Here is an 18,299-nt window from a genome sequence, read left to right as displayed (position 1 = left end):
GGGTCCTGCTACTGGCCAGATCAATGCTCGCCAGTTGCTCTCCCACCAGCAGTGAGTGGCGGAGGTCCAGTAGCCAATGATGAGGGTGGGTGTGCAAGGCTGGTGGTGGGCCGAAGATGCAGTGCGCAGGGCCGCCCACTCTCCTCGCTGGTCCGTCAGCACAGCCCCCACTGCATGCCAGCTCTCAGCCCACCGGGCTCTGCCTCCATCCAGTTTTTGGCTGGAACTGGCTGTGAGCTGCGATGGCTGGTGTGTGCGGGGCAGGTGCCAGGCAGCAACCAGTTATGTATCGCCTCTGCTGCCCACCCATTAATCCTTTACGTGCTCCCCCTCTCACTGTCCTCTCCCTGCTTTGCCCCTTTGCCTGCCCCCCCCCCCGACCTGCTGCCCTCCATATCCCCATCGGCAGGGTGCATCCCACACCCAAGGCTGTGCAGACAACCAGCTCCTGGTCAGACCGCTCAGCTCATCAACAGCTTGGCCAGCACGCTCCTTCCTTCCCCCACTGCCTCTGGCTGGGCTGGTGCCCCGGGAAAGCCCAAGACCCTCCGGCCCAGGGCGCTGGCCAGGAGGAAACTAGCCCTGCATGTGCCAAAGTCCCGCACAGCACTGGCACGGGGAAGCCTCTCCACCCCTCAGCTAAGCTCTGGAGTGGCGGGGGTGGGGTAAGCGATTTCCAGCCTGTTTGCACCCTGAACCTGCAGGCTCCACAGCAGCCCCACAGGTAGGGGCTTAGCACTCTTTTCACCTGCCCTCCCACCCAGTCCTGTATCCTGCCCCCAGGGAGCACGGGACTGCTCCATCCCAGTAGCCTAGCTAGGGGGGGAGCAGGGGGCGCGGCCGCTCCCTCCCAAGCACATTTTCTAAAAGCGGCACCTTTCCACACAGCCAGCACTGGGCTCCAGACTCAGAGTCCAGAGCCGGGTTTTGCATGCGGCCCTGGCTGGCTCTCTGCTCCACTCCGCACCGCCCTCCCCCATCCCCAGCCCGGCTTGCTCGTTTCAGGCAGCGTCGGCTGATTGCCTGGCTCCCCACCCGCCCGCAGCTGCCCGGCTCCCTAAGCTGAGCCTCGCTTGGTGCACGCTGCTCAAGCAGGGATGGGCTCTGCTGGGAGGGGAAGGGGCGGGGGGGGCTGAGGAATAGCAGCCCCGTTGCGGGGAGCCCTGAGCCCTTTAAATCCCAGCCGGCCGGCCCCAGTCCTGTTTTAAATAATTTTTTTATTAGCGTTTTAAATAATTTTTTTCAGTCCAGAGGAAATTCGGCACTTCTCTTTTTTAACTTTATAAAGTGCTGTGCACAGCTATAGCAGTATAAAAATATAAAACAAAGAAACCAATTATTTTCAGGTGTGATTAATAATTCAAAGGCTTAGAGTCAATGCAGATCACCAGATATATACAGGCGAATGTATTTGATTGTTCACAAACCAGCTATGGGTGTTTTTGTGATCTAGCGGAGACCCCAACAGGTATCAAATACTTAGTTACATTTGTAGCTTGGTATATATTTTTCCTTTCTCTCTCTCTCTCTCTCTCTCTCTTTCAGGGATGCTATTTTAATTTTGTTGTGTTCTTTTTCTATTGCCAGCTATAGTTACCATACAAGACACCAGTACAACTAGTACGTCTTTTCTCACTCTTGCCTTACGGAATGTTGGTTTCAATATGTGTTCCATGTTTAATTGCCTATTGAAGGGTAGCCCTTAAATTCACAGTGGATTTCTTGAATTCTCACTTCCATTTGTATACATACACACCTGTATTCTCATGGACATAGCAGATATCTGCAGAAGCAAATGCAATATTTCTTAATCTGGCTTTCTTTTCTCTTAAATAGAAAATTATTCTGGAAGCAACTCCGTTTCAGATTTTTTTAACTCATTTTCTTGTCCCCCAACAAATAATGGTGTGAACACAGCTGTGTATGGCCCTGTATATAGTATCCATGGTACCTTCCCTACCAGATTTAATAATTTTATCTTAAGCTGAATTGATGCGTCCATAAAATACTATTTGCTCTGCAGGGTTTGGAGTTGACCTCTGGTTCTTTTGCAAGGGGGAATTAAAGGGCAAGAAATGAAAAGGAAACTTGTGGTACTTTCGCCCTTCCAGATCCCTTCACACTGTTTTCCCCACAGCAGCAAGTGATCTAGCTTATTGCAATAGCACATGTCAGATGTAATTCTACTTTATTTTTGCCAGTAACTCAAAATTTATTGAAATATCTTTTTCGTAAAGTATTTAATTTTGGCTTTTTATTTATTTATTTATTTGCCAGTTCCTCCATCTACTACACAGGAGCCCATTACTACATGTAAGTTTGTATTCCAGTTTAAAGAGTGGCCTGTGATTTCACAGGGCATGTACTAGATTCCTGTCTCCACTGCTTTACAGAAATATACCTGCTTTCCAATGGAAAGAGCAGATATTTGCAGAAGTAAAGCCATTTTCTTCTTCTGTGGCTTACTTACTATTTTGACAGTAGGAAATTATTCCATAGGTGGCTCCTATTCCCATCCTCCTAAGCCCTTGTGTACACTAGAGGGGGGGTTTGCACTGATGTGCCACTATGTAAGCAACTACAGATGAACATTCCTAGTTTAGATGAGCTGCACCAATGCAACACCAAGAAATAAGGGAACCATTTGCTTGAAACCAAGCGTGCAGCACTACAATAGGCACCTGTCACTTGGAAGTTAACATGGCTTCCAAGCTTTCAGTTTTCTCACATCAGGACATCCAAGGAGACCTGGACAGAACAGCACAAAAGCCACAATCTGGTGGGCAGAGCTCCTGGTGGCTCTAAAGCCCAGCTGGTGCCAGTGGAGGAGGTGGAGAAGGAAGGAAAAGGGGGGGTGGGGAGGGATGTTTTTTTCTCGTGGTCTCCCTTCAGCGGCATCTTTTCTCCGTGAGCAGCAGCAGCCCGAGGAATGACTCTGCCGCAGCCGAGCCGCTGCTCTGCTCCGGGGGCAAGGGGTGACAATTACAAACTACTGTATTCTGTGATTTACTTTCTAGAATCTAAAGTATATCTAAGTATAATCTAAAGTTCTCCTGTGAAATGCCAGCTGTGCAAAACCTTCCGTGGCTGGATCATTCTTGTGTTTTTATTTTAAGTACAAATAAATATGTATAACGAATTTAAAAGATGTAATTAGTCATTTGATATGTTGGGTGGCGCCTTTTTTTATGTGTTCACTCCCCCTGATGTTAGAACCTGGCTACGCCACTGCTCCATCCCCTAGGCACCCTCCCCTGCTGAGCCACTTTTCTGAACAGGTTTGCTGAAGCCCCTGCATTCAGGTTCCCTGGGCTCTGGTGCACAATGCCTCCATAGGGCTTAAACCCTCCCTGCTCGTGCTGTAGCCGGGGAGGGGAGGGCACAGGAGGTGGTTGGGTTATGTCAGTGGCCAGCAGCAGCTTGGAGGTGTTAGCTGCCTTTTGACACTGTGCAGGCAGGAAGGGACAAACTGCTTCCAGCCACAGGCAACCGGGGTGGGAAGAGATGAGTTCTGCAAAGACGCAGGCCAGGTCATCCCTTACCCCACATCCCCTTTTGTGGCTGGAAGCAGCTCCTGTCCCTTCCCTCTCACCCTGTGCCAAAAGGCTGCTGCTGGCCACATTATGATGTGAATCCAGACAGAAATCTTGGGAGTGGGGACATGTGCCCCTGCGTGCCCCCCATGTGTTGCCTCAGGAAGACACAGTGCCAGGTACAGGGAGAGGCGGGTCTGTCTCGGGGGCTCAACCAGGCATGGAGGGCGGAGAGTGCCGGGCAGGGAGGGTCAGGTCAGTCGGTCACCCCTCGCGTGAGAGAGGTGTATGGGAGTGTGTGTGTGTCACCTCTCTCCATGTGTGTGTGCGTGTGGTGGGGAGATAGGGTTGTGTGTGTCACCCGGCCCTGTGTGAATCCTAAAGCCTTAAAGATAAGAAGAAAGAACAGGAGTACTTGTGGCACCTTAGAGACTAACAAATTTATTACAGCATAAGCTTTCGTGGGCTTTTGCATATGCATCCGAAGAAGTGGGCAGTAGCCCACGAAAGCTTATGCTCTAATAAATTTGTTAGTCTCTAAGATGCCACAAGTCCTCCTGTTCTTTTTGCGGATACAGACTAACACGGCTGCTACTCTGAAACCAAAGATAAGAAGGTAAATAAAAAGAATCCAACTACGCAGTATTTCTTTTTAACGGGGCTCAGTCAGCTCAATGTTAACTTGAACATTTGTACTGCATAGTTCTGATTGATTGCCGTTGAACTCGCTGGAATACGAGTAATTTTACCAGGTGTCCCATATTCAGCATAGGGAAATATGGTCACCCTAAATGGTGTTTGTAACTCTGAGGTTCTACGGTACCACTACTATTTACTTTGGATTAGGCCTCACAACACAGCTTGAAGCAGGGAAGTCAGATGTTTTACAAATGGAGAAACAAAGTGCAAAGAAGTTAAATGATTTGCCAAAGCCCATGGCAGAAATAGGAAGGGAACTCAACTCTCCTGAAACTCAGCCCTGTGCTTTAGACTGAAGATCATCCTTTGAATGCAAAGCAAAACAAATCCTTGCAACCTAATGGCAAACTGGCAACAACTAGATAACTAGCTGTCTAAAGAGAATGATAATAAAATATAGTAATAGAAGTAAGGGGCATATCTGCTAAATTCACATGGAAGCAAACAAATCTTTATATGGGAATTTATCTTCATAAAATAGATAGGAAATGAACTGATGAATTTACTTGACAAACAATAAAGAATTGGCAACAGAGGAAGATTTAAGCAAAAGTCACTAAAATTTCTATTTTCCTTAAGCTTTGAAATTAACTACTAGTATGAACATGGCAGAAAGGTACTTCACCTTGTCTAAACATGAAGCATTACAGAGTCCCTTGGGATGATTGGAAGGGAATGACTGACATCCCTAGTAATTAGCTAGACAATGGTGGTCTAAGACCAAACCACAGAGGAAAGTTACCTTTCTGCTAGGTCTTTTCTGCATTCAATGGAACTCTGTTCTTTCTGTGCTTGATCAATCCATTAAATATCTTGTGGATACATGACTATAGCCTAACAACTTTCCTAGATCTTGTTTCCTTCATGACTAAGGCCAGAAATTAAAGAGAAATGATCTCTGCACCATTACAGCATACATTTTAAACCCTGAATTCTAGGCACTCTTCAGGTATCTCACAGCACATTTTTAAATGATATGTAAAACAGGTTGCTGTATCACTAACTTTTCACAGTTTTTGAACCTCTCTGGTTCTGTTCCTCTGGCAAGTGTAAGACAAGAAAAATTGAAGTAACGAAGGAAGACTGTTCTCTGTATGCAGAAACCAGAATTATTCTACAAAATGGGAGTAATTTGTTAAAAGCCAATGGTATGCTCAATGAAAACACAGGAGAAGACTTAGGGCCTGCCCAGGCGGGTTTGCAATCTAAATAGGCAATGGAAGAACTTGCTGTGAGACCCAGAGGATGGTGCTAACTAAGAGATTGGCTCCCCTCCTGCCCTTGCCAAACATAGGTTAGCATTTGGAGGTCTCATGGAAGAAGTGAGTTTCCAGAAGGGATTTTTACTGTCAGATGAAGTTATTTTTTGTTTTTTTTTAAATCCTTGCAGTCACATAGTTTTTCTCCCTGAATCTTTCTTTGTTCTGGATTATAAACAATCTGCCTTAATTTAGTATTAGGGGTATTATCAGAAACATGCAGCCGCACCGGACTTATGGCACGATGAAAATGGAGGAAGCAGATTTTTTTTATTTGACAGGCAATGGGGGATTTATCTGTATAGATAAGACACGCTTAATGATACCTTTGCATGTAGAGCATACTGAGCATGCATTTGTCAGTGTTTGAGTTACATAATGAACTAACTCTCAGCACTTAAGAGTGCTTTTCATCTTCAAAGCACTTTAAAAACATTAAGGAATTAAACCTCACAGCAGCCCTGTGAGGTAGGTGAGCATTATCCAGTTTTACAGACAGAGAAACTGACAGAGAGAGGTCAAGTGATTGTCTCAACCCCACAGAGTCATTGTTGGGCCATGCCTGAAGACAGTCAGAAGGCAATGGATGTGGTTTAATTAGGCTGCAACTTTATTCATTTAAAATATCGGGAAGTACCCGGAGATACATTGTACAGCACAGGTCCTCATCATTCTTTTAATCATCTCCACATAATCCCCAACTGGGATCCTACAGCCCTTCCCTCCTTTAGAGGTTCAAGGGGCTAGAAAAGGAAGGGGGTTGGCTTCCCACTGGACCAGATGTAGGAGCCCCAAACTGCTTTCCTCAGCTCTTGTAAGGAACGCTTTGCTTTACATCCTTTTCCAATCCATTTGATATGATCACCATATTCCTTCCATAATGTGCACCTGCGCTGGACATCTGCCACAAGTTTTCATTGCTAAATTGCAACATTATAACCTAACCCCTGCTGGGTCCCAAACATGCTGCGGGGGAGGCAAAAATTTTTTTCCCAACCTCGGCCAATCTGGCGGTGAAAGAAAAATTCCTTACCAGCACCCAAGGAAAAGGGCAATAAGCATAATGAATCATGAAGGGACCCAATCCTTTTACAGATTCCATAGATACGCAGCTTCTCCAGGCTGCACAGGGTATAAATACCATCCCGTTTTGATCTGTGCTCTGTACATGTAACCTTTCCCCTTTCCTCCACTTCTGCTACCAGTTTCAGGGGCAGCCCTTCAAGGGGCAAAACCCCCCTTTGTCCAGCCAGCTGGACAAGGATTAACCATATAAAGTTGTGGTGAACACAATAATGTCAGAGCTGGGATCTGAACTACATATTTCCTGGAGCAGCCCTTCTCAAAAAAGATCTCATTCTTTTAGAGAGGAGGAAAAACAAAGCTAGAGAAGTCCTCTGGATACATTGTGCAGATTAAGATGCATCATACAAATACAAAAGTGATCTTGGTTACAGGTATATCTCCATATTTTATAAAATGGAAACTTTCTTTAAAAAATGTAAGTTCTTCATGAATTCAGGAAAGAGGTATAAAAACCACAGCGTATAGTATGCAATTCACACATGGAATGTTTAGCAAAAAGTATATACCAGAGTTTGATCAGGCTATACGGGTTATTGTGTTATAATTTTTGCTTTTATCAAAGATAGCTGTATCAGTTTAATTGAATAAAGCAAACTTCTAATTGATGCCAAAAACCAAAAGACAAATAAAAACATGTTTTCTTTTTGGCAACTTATGAAAAGAAAGTTTGAGTTTTTCAGACAATTTAGACTTTTCCTAAATTCAAACTGAGGAGTTGAAGTGTAAACGAAACAGGAGTTTCCTATATAAGTATTCAGTTTGGGAGATTTTTCTGTTTTGAAAGACCTCGCATAGACCAGCATCCCTATTGGGATGCTGGTCTAAGGTCTCTTGTAATTCAGAACCCGGGGGAAAGCAGAATGAAGCTACAAACCCAGACAAGACAACTTTAATGTTTCTCTTTGATTCTAAAGTATCAAACTGCAAAGTCACTAAAAATGCTCTTATGCCAGAGAATGGGTTCAACTCTCTAGTGCCAAAGTACAGCAGTTTAAGCAGATACTACAAGAGCTTTAATTAGGAACATTGATCACATCAGCTATTTTTCTGAAAATATGATTGTTCAAGTTTGCTTTCTTTGCTCAGTAGCACTAAATTAGTTAGCATTCTAATATCCCTATCACCATTGCATTCCAGTATGCAACAACCACTATGAGAGGTAAGTAGCAGAAATGACATGCCATTATCATGTGAAATCATGCAATTTAGCTTGCCCAAAAAGAGGTCATACAGACTTATTTGACCAACAGAATTAATTTATTCTCTCTCTCTCTCTCACTGAAACTGGAATGAAATTAAAGTCTAATATTTCCATATGACTGTATCTTATCTTGATCCCTTGATTATTTTGATGCTTCAGTTAGTCACTTGAGTCTATATGCCACAGACTTCTTTATTTACCAGCATATGCAACGCACTGAAGGAATATTTTCCAATTTCATAAAACTTGCCACATTGACAAGTTGTCCTTGAAAAAGTTGAGCACAGAGGTATTTGGTATGTGTACAGGATCTTAAAACTGGTTAAAAGCTAATTATGAAATATTCTCCATGCTGCATGCACTGTTACTATATCTAAATATATTAGACAGTTGAAAAGCTCTTTTTCCAAAGGCTATCTTCTGAAGTCCTTCCCTCACCTCACCTATCAAAGATAGAGGATGCCAACAGGGTAATTTAAACCCAGTGTATAACCTTATGGGGAACTAGCTATTTCACATAATTGTTTAGGAAGTAGCAGTGGTCGAATTGTTTGTTGCAAAATCAACTACAGTAGAACCTCAGAGTTACGAACACCAGAATTACTATCTGACCAGTCAACCACACACCTCATCTGGAACCGGAGGTACACAAATCAGGCAGCAACAGACAAAAAAAGCAAATACAGTTCTGTGTTAAATGTAAACTACTAAAAAAACCCACAGAGAAACCAGCATTTTATTTCTGCATAGTAAAGTTTCAAAGCTGTATTAAGTCAATGTTCAGTTGTAAGCTTTTGAAAGAACAGTCATAATGTTTTGTTTAGAGTTACGAACATTTCAGAGTTAGAAACAACCTCCATTCCCAACGTGTTCATAACTCTTAGTTCTATTGTATCCAATGAATTCTGCTGTTTGAGAACAGACTGATGGTATGTCTTCCCTGCAGAGTTAACTTAAGTTACTACAGTGAGGTTTCTCCACTTGAGATAGGCTAGCTCGAGTGAGCTTGGCTAAACTGCAAAAGGTGAGAAGTCATGTGAGCAACTGTCACTGGATCATACATCCTAACCAGTGAAGAATTCACTGCTACATATAACCTAGAAACTACTGTCCAAGATATAAAAACTATTTTCACAAATGTCACAAAACCAACTCAGTAATATTTCATCCGAATTTAGAGAATGTAATATTTTACTGTTTTAAAATTTCCTAATGTTTTTAACACTGGTTCAACCTCAGCTGGCTCCAGTGTTCTCAGTCACAGCTTCCCAGAGTTGTGTTTCTCCATAATATGCATAACTTGGTTTGGTTAGGCAGTGCTTTTGCTAACCTTTCGACTTATGAATCCAGCAAGCTATTTTATTTTCAATCATCTGCAGAATCTCTCAAAAGCAAGAAGACAGTCAGGCTACATCTACACTACGGGGGGGGGGTCGATTTAAGATACGCAAATTCAGCTACGTGAATAGCGTAGCTGAATTCGACGTATCGCAGCCGACTTACCCCGCTGTAGGGACGGCGGCAAAATCGACCTCTGCGGCTTCCCGTCGACGGCGCTTACTCCCACCTCCGCTGGTGGAGTAAGAGCGTCGATTCGGGGATCGATTGTCACGTCCCGACAGGATGCAATAAATCGATCCCCAAGAGGTCGATTTCTACCCGCCGATTCAGGCGGGTAGTGTAGACCCAGCCTTAGACAACCAGAGAAAATGTGACTTTACAGTGGCTCCCTATTACATACTGTACATTGTTGAATAATTTTCTTACGAAAGATTTTTCCTTTAGTCCAGCAAATCAGCTAGGAGGGATGCGCTAAACCAAAGAGATTTAATTAATCCTTTGTATGAAAAGCAGGTCTATGTTTTCATACCCATTAAGAATTTCACTATGAGTTATGGTTAAGGCTACGTTTTAGTCATGGGTATTTTTAGTAAAAGTCATGGACAGGTGACTGGCAGTCAACATAAATTCATGGCCTGTGACCTGTCCATGACTTTTACCATATACCCCTGACTAAAACTTGCGGGGGGGAGGCAACTCGGGAGGAGGGGGATAGCGCTGGGGGCGCTGCGGGTGCTGTGAGGGCACAGCCCTGGGGGCGGTGCCATGAGTGCTTGGGGAGGTGGGTTGACGGGGCTGGAGCAGGTTCCCTACCTGGCTCCTGAGAAGCGGCGACCTCCAGCTCCTAGCTCCATGTGCTGCCTCTGCTCCACCCCAAGCCCCAGTTCTGCAGCTCTCACTGGCAGGGAACCGCGGCCAATGGGAGCTACAGGGACGGTGCCTATGAGCGGAGGCTGCATGTGGAGCTAGTAGCTGAGGGAAGGGAGCTCCCCCCGAGGTAAGCATTATCCTGCACCACAATCCCCAGCCCTAGCCCCCCCCTCAACTCCTGCTGCTGCGGATGGGGGGGGGGGCAAACAAAAAAATTATTCCTGCCAATGCAAAGCAGTCTCACTGTAGTAATCAGGCCTATTTATTTTTCAGGAGCAGTAAATGGAAAAAGGGTAAAGCGCAAAACCATATTAACATTGATTTATTCATAGGCTGTGAACTCTTTGGGGCAGGGACTGACTTATTGTTATATGTGTGCATTCAGCACTTACTTCAATGTGGCCCTGAGCCTTGAGTGGGGCCTCTAGGCACCAATGTAATACACATAAATAAATACACCTAATAATTACCTTGCAATACAAATTTAAAGGGACTCATTTTAAAACACTTCAGCTTCCATGAAGGAAATGACAACATTGAGCTGGGGGCTACTCACCAACAGTGGAAGTAGCTTGAGGCTAGAGTTCTACTATTCAGCACCCCTCACATTCATTTATCCGAAGGGTAGCATTTTAAAAAGCGCTGAAGTGTTTTGGCAGCCTTAGGGCTTGCCTGTACAGAGAATTATTCCAGATTAGTTTATTAAACTAATTTGGAATAAGGCATATATTCAGGAATAAGAGCGTCCACACATGGAGTTATCAGGAATACTTAATCTGCTTTAAACTCATACCCTACCTTATTCCAGATTAATTTTCATCTGTAAACAAGCCCTACATCCTATTTTCAAAAGGGACTTTGAAATTTAGGATCTTAAGTCCCACTGATTTAAGTCACTTTTGAAAATGGCACTCAAATTCCTGAGTCATTTAGTTACTTTTGAAAATTGTGTCTAAAGTCTAGACTAGGTTGAAAATGTGATTTTAAATCATGATAGATAACAAATTTTAACACCCTAATATTTCATGTGTTAGGTGGTCCAGGTCAACCCTAGCAGGAAGTCTAGAGTTTACCTTGACAAACTAACACATTAAAATACAACTAGCTCTATCCACAGTAGGGTTTTAAAATGTGTTAGTTAACATGTGATCACTTTTTAATTTATTCTTGAGAAGGCCTTACAGGGAGTGGAATAATCTGCACCTGCTGCTAATACTGCCTGCAGGGAATAAAGATCTCAGAAATTCTTGGGGGGCTATTGTTCTTGTGAGGTTCTGAATTCGGTAGAATCCAGACACCACCAAAGTCAGCTCAGCTGTTTCTCCCCCTTCCCCTGCTAGGTACTACACACACTTTACATCTCTCCTTTTAAAAAAAGAGCACATTAGTACTGTTTAAAATAGCTCTTGTGGTTTTCCACTTATTCAACCTAATGGTAAGCATATTTGTTTCTATCAGTTCATCCAAAGAATCATTATCTTTATATGTATGCATTGGCAGCTAGTATTCCACTGTCCTCTTCACATTTATATTTAGTAATGGAGAAAGAATCCGATCACTATTCCTCTACAAAGACAGGCCTCAGGGGCTCAGTTTCACAGAGACTAGAGCCATGTTCTAAGCCATGAAAAGATTCACAATTTCCTGTTACATTATGCTTTTCATTATTTTTTAAAGAAAGCCTGTGGGTGGGTCAAACTCTCTTTTTCTTCCCGCTCTTTCCAAAAAGGTTGCCCCCTAAAATGCACTTGACAATGTCAAAGTTTCAAAAATGAGATGACTAACCCTATGATTCTATGACTGTAATTACCAGTAGGTGTGCCTTATAAAAGAAACAAATAGCTTGCTTCTTCAAGGACAGTTTCAGAGTTGTCCTTAACAACACTGCCTATATATATTTTGGCCTCTAACAGAATCCCACAGTGTGCAGTGGCAATGTGTCACAGAAAGAAAGGAAACAGTAACTTAACTCTTATAACTACCAGCCAAATAAATGCATCAGAAACCAAGTATTTTGTATTATTTTACAGCAAACAGAAATACCCTTGAATATTTATGTTCTCTTTCCCCAAGACTAAACCATAGGTGGGTGACAGAAAATGTATGCAATATTGATGCAAAAATTAATTATATCTGTATCCTCGTAATATTAGGTTAGTGCAAACATGCCTGAACCTTTACTCAACTTTAAGAAATGCCTAAAATTATTTTCACATACATGATGCTTGTGGTCTAGTTGCTTATTTAATTATCTGAAAAATTTAAGCTAGCTAAGGTAATTCCTGGGAGGAATTCTGTTTTCTGTCAGTGTGACAGGTCTCGTGTCAAAGAGTATAACAACCTTGGCCATAGAACACCCAAATGTGTTTATATGGGCTCTGAAATACAGTTTATAACTTCTATTTTGCTATAATATTCTATACTATTTTCTTTAATACTATGTTTTGAAAGCAGTACAAAAATATTATTGTGACTCATGCATTTGTATAGAACATTTGCTAAAAGTTTTTGACTGCAAGTTGTAAATGCTATAAATGGTAGGGTGTAAATCTAAAAACCTGATCAAAGGGCAAGCAGACCAGCAAGATTGTGTTATCAAAGACTAAAAAAATGTCCTCTGATATATAAGATATCAGTTTGCTATAGAGGAGTTTTATCTCAAGCAACAGACTTTGTAAAAATGTAAGGATTCTGGATACTTCAGAGAGAAATGAGGTTTAGGGATGTGTTATTCAGAGCCATAAACTGCATCATAACAGTGGGCTTCTCTTTAACCCTGCTTTTGCAAGACAAATTCTGCTTTCAACCCCCACAATAGAGGATTCTAGGAAAATTACTGTTTAAATTAGTTGCTTTTAAAAGCACTCTATGGTCTTAATTCTTTAAATTTTTAGGTAAACATTGATGGTTGGAAAATATTTTACCGAAGATATTGGTTACTTCTATCTAACCCAGGTTTCCTCTTAATGGTGAAAGCCTTTTAATTTCTTAATGCTTACACATGGTGTAAGTTTCTTTTGAGATGCATATTTGCAAATATTTTGTAACTTAATGCAAACCTTCTAATGTAATAACTTCTTAATATCATTGCTATGTAAATGGTAAGATGTTTTATGTGCCAATATGCAATCCAATGTCCATATGAAGGATGGTTAGTAATTTAAGAAACCAGTTGAATAGAGAACATTTATATCAATTAGGGAATTAGTTAGCAATCTGGCAATTCTTAAACAACTTCTTACAGAATGCAGAAAGACAAAGAACCTCTCCAAAGCTTGTTAAGAATAGATAATGCCTTCTCATGGCACATCCACACTGGCCATCAGTTCGGACTTAGGGGGTGTGAACAGCAATGCGCACCAAAGTGCTGCTCTGTAACTCCCCTTTGCAGACGCTCAGGAAGTGAATGTAAAGGTTCTGAGGACCCTTTGAAGAGGACTACATTAGTGCAAACTCGGGACCTTTAAATTCGTGCCCACAGGAGTCCACACGAGGGAGTTGCAACTCAGGACTTTAGTGTGCACTGCTGTTCACACTCCCTTAGCATGGGCTGTGGGGCAGTGTAGACATACTCTCACATGACTATTTACATTTAAAGACTCTGTAATTATTCAAGTTTTGAAAGATTATTTTGATAACTGAAAGACCTTTAAATAGAAAATAAGCATGTTTAGATTCAGAAACAGAATTTCAACTCCTACTAGACCCTAATGGAACTGAAGGGATATCTTAGAAAATGGACTGAACAAAGGAAAGTTAAAACTCTACACTTTAAAGATGCTCTGAGAATTTCCCACATGGAAAACTATGCAGTATTCTACTGATGATCTCAAACTGTTAACAAGACAATCCATGAAGGCAATGAGCATATGAAAAAGTGCCCACAGGTGATATTTTGAATCCAGCCAAACCACATTCTGAGAATATAAAATCTCTCTGAATTCAGCAAACCAGAATCATACTCCGCTCCCCTGGCTCAACCTCAGCAGTAGCACTCATCACAAAATCCTCAACTCACTATACAAGAAAGCAGCAGCTGCAACAGGCAGCTAAAAAGAAGAACGAAGCTACAACCCAGCATTAAGAAGCAGTAGCAACCTGCCAGTTCAGCACTGTTTCTGCAGCATCACTGGTAAAATGAAGTTTGCCAAAGCACTGCCAAAGGGATCAGATTTAATTTTTTCTTGTAATGATTTTAATAGGATATTGAAATACTATTGTAATCTAAGAGAATAACAGGTTCTCCTGTTATACACATCAGATTGGTTAGATCATGTATTCCTGGACAGGAGACACAGATTAACCTTGGTGGACAAGAGAAATACTGTGATTTAAGATTATTAATAGTCATTATATTGCATGTCTCAACACAGCTTCTTATGTATGGCTTCATTTAAATAACGTCTTTGGTTTTATAGGATTTAGTTAACATCACTCACTACACTCACCTTGCCTATTTAATAACAGTTTAGATTATCCATGATAAACCAAACAGGAGTCATCTACCCTTAAATGAAAGTCCTTTGCCCATTCATAAACTGTTTCAGTTATCTCTGATACACTGAGACAGAACTCACTGTTGATATGGGGAATAATGTACTTTGGTTGTAGTTTATCTAAATAAGAGTCCCTTCCAGGGTAGACTCCCTCTAAAAGTGTAATCTGTTAAATGGTCTCCACAGAGACACATACAGAAGAAAATGCAGCAGGTGTAACCATTGTTTATTGTTTGTGTTCTGTTTTATTCCCTCCTTTCTTTAATAATAAAATATTCATAGTAAATAACGGTGATTATTTTACTTATATTTAATTGTGGTGTCTGGTAAAGCTTGGAAAGAAACCCACATGACTAAAAGAGCGGGAGTCACATCCCTGAAGCGGCATTAAGAGAAATAATTAAGATTTGGCCTCTCATTTCTTCTCTCTTTAGACTCTATATTTCAGTAATTTTGGAGATAAAATTACTTGATGCTCAATTCTCCTTTCTGCCCCTCATGCTGAATGCAGCACTATACATCTGATCTACTTCTTAAATTCTACTGTCGGAGGTAACATTTTTTTTGAAAATAGAAGTCAACATTTTATAACTAACACAGCATTTAATGTGATTCCCCGCAACAAATATCAAACTGCTCCTTATTCATCTTTTAGATCCAGCTGTGCACAAGCCCAATGTCAATGACAGACACTTCTTAGAACATCTATGAAGAAATGAAGCGCCAACAAAGATTTATAGTAGAGGTGAAATATTACTAAGTAACATCAAGGTAATATATTCAGGAGGGATTACATATGTGACTATTACTGTGCTTCCTGAAGTTTATTTCATTATTGCTTACAGTTTACAGAAGAGACCTACAGTTTTCTTGTCATAAATTTGCTGAGCACCTGTTAAAATTAATAAAATGTACAAATTTAAAAGAAAATTTATGAAAATTAAATGAAACACGTTCCCATGAAAAATGTTGATTTCAATGCAAAATTTAAAAGACTGCTCTTTAAAAAGATACCAGACTGAAAACCCTGGAAATGGAAGTCTTCGGTTTATCACTAGAAGCAGTGGTAGGTAACAAAATTTACTCCACAGAGTCCCACCAATGTTCCTGTTCTACATAGGGTGACCAGATCACCACACTAAAATGTCGGGACAGATTGGGGTGCCATCAGCCCTGCCCACAGTTCCTCCCTGCTCCTCCCAGGCTCTGCCCCCACTCTGCCCCAGGTCATGCCCCCTCCCCGCTTGGCCCCCCCACCGCACCCTTCCTCATCCCCTGGCCTGCCGCTGGCTTGCTGCGTCCCTCCTCAGTCCCCCACCCACCGCTCGCCTCCCCGCCCGCCGCTCGCCTCTTCACCCCCCCCGCCCGCCACTCACTCCTATGGCATCAACTTCCCCTCTGCTGGGTGGGTGCTCGCCCACCCCCCGCCTCTTCCTGCCTCTGCACCACCCTCTCCCTGCCCCCATTCCACCCCCTTCCCCCAAGTCCCCACCCCTACCCTGCCTCTTCTCCGCCTCCTCCCCTGAGTGCACCGCACCGCGTCCTCCTTCCCCCTCCCTCCTGGAAAGCGCTAAGTGCCACCAAACAGCTGGTAATCGGTGGGAAGCGCTGGGAGAGGGGGAGGAGCAGGGATGCGACGCGCTGGAGGGGGGGAGAAGGAGGCAAGGGGGGGAGCTTGGCTGCAATTTTTCCCTGTGGGTGCTCCAGCCCCAGAGCACCCATGGGGGCAGCGCCTCCCTCCCGCTCGCTTCCTTACCCGAATATCAGGACAAATGGCGTCCCGATCGTACATTGATTGGGATGCAGGACAAAGGGTTAAATATCAGGACAGTCCTGATTTTATTGGAACATCTGGTCACCCTAGTTCTACATAGAGTGGTGAGCGGATAGTTCAATCTCCAGCCCCACTCAGGTGTTGGCCTTTCTGTCAGACTAAAACATTTTTACCACTTAGTACCAGTTAGAGCTGGTTGAAACATTTCTGGAAGAGATTTCTGTAGGTAAAATACAGTTGCACTGAAATAAAAAATGTTCATGGGAAGGTGTTGATTTTAAAATTTTCAATGCAATTAGACTTTCTTGTTTCATTAAGGTAAAACTTTTCTGGTTTTTGTTTTTACTTTGTTTCAATTCATTTAATGTTTAGTTTATATTAAAATATTGATTTTAATATTATATTATATATAATGTAGTATTGATATTTAATATTATACATTGTGATGTTTTGACATTATTGAAATGAAGCATTTTTACTCTATCAAAATGAAATATTTCAACATTATTGAAACAACACATTTTGATAACCCCAAATCAAAAATATTTTTCAGAATTTTTGTTCCTATTTGGAATAAAAAAAGATTCAAAATGTCAGAATTTCCCATGGAATGAAAATTCCGTTTTCTGATGAGCTCTACAACCAGCTATGATAGTGATTTTTGTTCTTAAGTCTGATTCAAACTGTGACTGGGTGGTGAAAAGTTGAGTATCCCTGCAACAGGCATCTCCCAGAGCGGCAGACCTAATCCAAAACAAGGAGACTTTATGGAAGGTTTTAATAATAGATTAAAGGCAGCCCATCTGCATCCCTTTAGAGCTATAAGCTTTCTTCAGGTTTCCAGGCCAAAGTCCCCAAATTCTATGGAAAGGAAAGCAATACTTCTATAGCATGCTCCCTAGAATGCTCCATGGATTGATGTCAATGAAGCCAGCCTTCAACCCCTATCAAAGAGTGTGAAGCACCCTGGCACGTGCACCAGAGGCAATGTCAACATGACTCCAAAGGGAGCTACAGTACGAGTGCGAGAGGGACTCAAAGAGTCTGCATACAGAGGGTGGCATTCTGTGGGGACAGGCTGGGGCTCTGTATGACTCACTCTGTATATCAGGGATCAGCAACCTTTCAGAAGTGGTGTGCCGAGTCTTCATTTATTCACTCTAATTTAAAGTTTCATGTGCCAGTAATACATTTTAACATTTTTAGAAGGTCTCTTTCTTTAAGTCTATAAGTCTTTAAGTCTCATATAACTAAACTATTGTTTTTTATAAAGTAAATAAGGTTTTAAAAATGTTTAAGAAGCTTCATTGAAAATTAAATTAAAATGCAGAGCCCCCTGGACTGGTGGCCAGGATCCGGGCAGTGTGAGTGCCACTGAAAATCAGCTCGCATGCTGCCTTTGGCACGCGTGTCATACGTGGCCTACCCCTGCCGTATATGAATCACACTTTGGATTCAGAGGATCCACCAGTTTTATTGGATGAGCCCTTTTCTCATTATGTATCTGCCTGTACTGCTGCCCTAGAGCAAAGGTGTACATGTAACTCTGAATGCTAAGTTAGTCTTGAGGGTGGTAGCATATTTAATCCTTATGCAGGTTTATATTTGAGCAAGTAGAATGCAACAGTTTGCAGCTGTTTGAAACTCCCTAATGCCTCATGTCTACATAGAGGTGTAAAATGATTTGATGACAGAATAAATTAGGCAATTTCTCCCTAATTACCCTTCATCTAGGAGATAAACAGATTAATATATTTATGTAAACTAGAATGATGTTATGTCTTCTCATTCATTTAATCTAAGGACATTTTGTAAACCTATTTGGAACAAAACCAGAAACATAGCCTCCACCTCCCCCGAACAAACCCCAAAGGTAGATTATCCTTAACTCCACCTACACTGCTGCAGGAGAAAATTATGCTGAGAGGGTCTTTGAGACTAGATATTGGAAAAAGCAAACAGAGAAAAGCTAAAAATCCTGAATAGAGATTGGAGTCTTATTCTAAAGCTCTCCTTCCTGAGAAAACATGAAATTGAGGG

At 42.1% G+C, this 18,299-nt stretch overlaps 1 protein-coding gene and 1 long non-coding RNA gene across 10 annotated transcripts in view; one reads left to right on the top strand and one right to left on the bottom strand.

Annotated features, from left to right (window-relative positions):
- IQSEC1 (IQ motif and Sec7 domain ArfGEF 1) overlaps positions 1–18,299 on the bottom strand; it is a 683,881-nt gene that overhangs the window by 404,642 nt on the left and 260,940 nt on the right. The gene's annotated exons all lie outside the window — the stretch shown is intronic.
- On the top strand, positions 1,411–16,521 carry LOC135972611 (uncharacterized). Its single transcript, XR_010589096.1, has 3 exons — positions 1,411–1,468; positions 14,920–15,037; positions 15,141–16,521. It is a non-coding gene; the product is annotated as an uncharacterized LOC135972611 (long non-coding RNA).

This window comes from Chrysemys picta, chromosome 7, assembly GCF_011386835.1.
Source record: "Chrysemys picta bellii isolate R12L10 chromosome 7, ASM1138683v2, whole genome shotgun sequence".
Classification (NCBI taxonomy): Eukaryota; Metazoa; Chordata; order Testudines; family Emydidae; genus Chrysemys; species Chrysemys picta.
This window is presented reverse-complemented; position numbering and strand designations above follow the sequence as displayed.